The 3,273-nt window shown below is 33.6% G+C and overlaps 1 long non-coding RNA gene across 2 annotated transcripts; it reads right to left on the minus strand.

The window, feature by feature from the left end:
- Positions 1-282: 282 nt before the first annotated feature.
- Positions 283-2,427, minus strand: LOC131806969 (uncharacterized). 2 transcript variants are annotated; one of them, XR_009344246.1, is made up of 3 exons: positions 2,209-2,427; positions 1,387-1,588; positions 283-578 (listed from the first exon to the last, which is right to left on the minus strand). It is a non-coding gene; the product is annotated as an uncharacterized LOC131806969 (long non-coding RNA). The 2 variants fall into 2 exon arrangements; XR_009344245.1 differs by having other exon boundaries at positions 2,240-2,424.
- Positions 2,428-3,273: the final 846 nt, after the last annotated feature.

Genomic DNA, 3,273 nt, shown 5'->3' on the forward strand with positions numbered 1-3,273 from the left:
ACCTACTGCCTTTGACTCAATCTTGTAAAATGCACTAACAAGACAAGATACTTAATATCCACATTCTTAACTTCACATTATTCATCACACAAATCATAACCTGATGGATATTAATTACGTATTTCATCTGGCCTGAAAGCTCGTTGTAGTTGTAGGTACATTGCTGCTTTATGATTTTTGCTACACCAAATTATTTTTTTATTTATACGTGCCTATTAATTTTTTATACTCGAAATAATTTTGATCTGGGCCCGCAAAGAGGTGTTATGAGAAAACAAAGGCTTAGGCAGATTTCATTACTGATTTATTCTTTTGAAATGTAAATATCAACTATAATCATCTTATTTTGTACTACATATTAGCTTAACCTAATAGCAAATTCAAGTATAAGTAAATCTATATAATACGCAATTTAACGACCCACATTTTGTTTTGCGTACCTCAAATATACATGCGAATTGCAGCTAAAACAAAAACAAAAAGAATACTCAAAGTTTCATTCCAAAAAAATTGTATCATGCTTCCACACTGAAAGATCTTTTGATGAGTGCTGATGCTGAGGGATGAGAGACCGTAACCTTTAAGAAATAACAAAATAAAGAGAGTACGACTTGTTTTAAATTGATTCATCATGATTTGCAAAAATGACATGCAACAACATTCAATCTACAAGACAACATACATAAACTGCTGAATTGGGTAGTTAGTTTTGGAATAGACTTGTATATATATGTAGACAACGAAAAATTAGAATGTTTTTCAACTATAATCATCTTATTTTGCATTACGAATTAGCTAAACCTAATAAGACGCAGTCTACCTACTTGACTTCGAAAATATGAAATTGAAAAATATATATAAAATATGTACCTAATAAAACTTTAAAATCCTAATTGTAGTTTCTGAGGAATAATAAAACAGATAATTGTCGTTTTCAGAAGCTCGCTACTCCGGCACCTTTAATATTTTGAGTTAATTTTTTGGTTTGCTAACGTTCAATATGTTTACTATCGAATCTCATATTGAAATTAAAAACTGGTGATGGGGTTTTGGCCAGGAAAATGTATTTCTGAAACATTGTGCGTCGCGTCGTTGAAACACACACACTCAAATTAAATATATGTACATAAGTCCTAACCTCGTTGATGAGATGGTTTGCTGTGGTAAGCATAATCGCTTCGCTCTCTGAACACCCTGGTTCATTTCCCAAAATTACTGTCGCAGAAGCGTCTTCCGTAAATATTAAGCAATAACACATACTATTTCACACGCTGCACTTGCTTATTAGTCTGCGTAAAAATTATATCCAGTAATCTAACTCCACCATACCACATGCAACAATTGATAATTGTATATTATTTATTTTTAACTCGATAATCTGCTCACCACATTTTCTTATCTTATTCAGTGCGGGTTTCATTGAGACGTTTAAAGGCGGACTCTTCAAATTGCAGGTTCTTCGTTTGGGCACGCAACATTATGAGTTGTTCCATATTTCACTGGAATGCTATGGCAAGGTGCCTATGATGATCCATACATCAGGTAAATCCAAGGGAATGCCATGAGGTGAGCCAATGGTGAAGTGTCACTGTAAACAAAGAAAAAGAAATGGTAACAAATGAAAATCGAAAAAAGTAGATTATTTGTTTTGCCGTATAACACAACCAACCATCGGTCTCCAAACCCAATTCCGTTGCAAAGGTGTCACTTCGTCCATAACGATTGACGGCACCACTATTGGCCTAAATGTAGATATCTTCCACCTCCACTTTTTCTGTCAGTTCGGTAAATTTACCAATTTGCCCGTACCTGATGGTACGTCTAGCTGTGAGACAAGACCAGCATTTTCTTGTGTTTCGTTAAATTCACAACTATAGCAGCAGCTTCTCGGACAGCATTTTGTCACCTTCGCCATGTATGCCCAAACCTTTAATATGGCTATGATCAGAAATGCGTTGGGTGCGAACGCTACTTTTAATTTCTTCGATTTTCATGAGTTGACAGTTGACATTTTTGACCCGAAAATCCGGGTTCAAGACACGGCCTGGACACGGCCCCTATTACCCGATATAGACAATATAGGTATCTTATGAAAATACCTATCCAACAAGTAGTCACGATTCGGAAATTATAGTCAAATTGTCGATTTTTTGGACCCGGATTTTTTATAAAACAAAATTGATGCCAAATTATAGCTGGCACTCTTACCTTTCCAAAATGCTACAATTTGTGTTAATACCTTTTTCGGGTTCAGAGATATGGGTCTTTCCATCCGCATAACCCGATTCTAACCAGTTTATTAAAATTATGTTTTCAGTAAAAAAAAGGTTTATTTCGCGTAGCCGTCGTTGGAATTACAAAAGCACCACATTTAGAAAACTTTGGTTCGCGTTAGCCTGTGTTGGACATAATCAGAGGAGAAAATCCAATCAGCTGAGCTGGAAGGGGGACCTTATACTTGGGTCATGGCTACAATGTTGTCAACTTGATGGTTTTGTAAAAATATAGTAGGGTTGCAATTTCTAGTTGCTGATGGTGCGTGTGGAAACGTATGGTAATAACAAAGAATATGAGTAACATTTTAACAAATTGTAAATATATAATATTTGATAGTGACATTCCATTCTTTATGATGAAAGGAGGACAAATTATTTAATAAATTGCGCTGTTCATTTATTGTTGCAAAAACCTAATTTTTATTCGAAAATAATGAATGTACACTACATATGATTTCCAAAATTTTTATATTAAAAATTACGTTAACAGCGTTACCCAAAAGTCAACATCCTGTGTCGACGTTATTCACCGCACAATTTAATCATATGTACAATTTAATGTATGTACGTAATTTCAAAGCAGAAGATTTTCAACATTGACAATTGAACAAATTTCTTTTATGTGTGTTGAAAATGGAAATTAATAATAAAAAAATAAATAAATAAATGTCTGTAAGGTGGTTTATTTTTAAATATATATCTGATTTTTTCCAACGTTATTAAATGTAGATGTACCTGGATCATTTGGGTATTATATACCAAGTCGAAGTATTGTACACCAAGTCGAATTTTAGGTAAAGCTGTTAATTAAAAAAATGTAACAGTTCCCTTACTAGTTAGTTGCAAAAATAGCAGAAGAGCAAACTTAAAAAAAAAAAATTGTTTTTGGTCTTACAGAGAAAAAGTTAAAAGGAGATGGGAACAGAAAAATAGAAACTCTATAAAACCAACATTTTGTCACCAATAACGCAACAGGACAACCAATAAAAATAAAATG

This window comes from Musca domestica, unplaced genomic scaffold, assembly GCF_030504385.1.
Source record: "Musca domestica strain aabys unplaced genomic scaffold, Musca_domestica.polishedcontigs.V.1.1 91, whole genome shotgun sequence".
Taxonomy (NCBI): Eukaryota; Metazoa; Arthropoda; class Insecta; order Diptera; family Muscidae; genus Musca; species Musca domestica.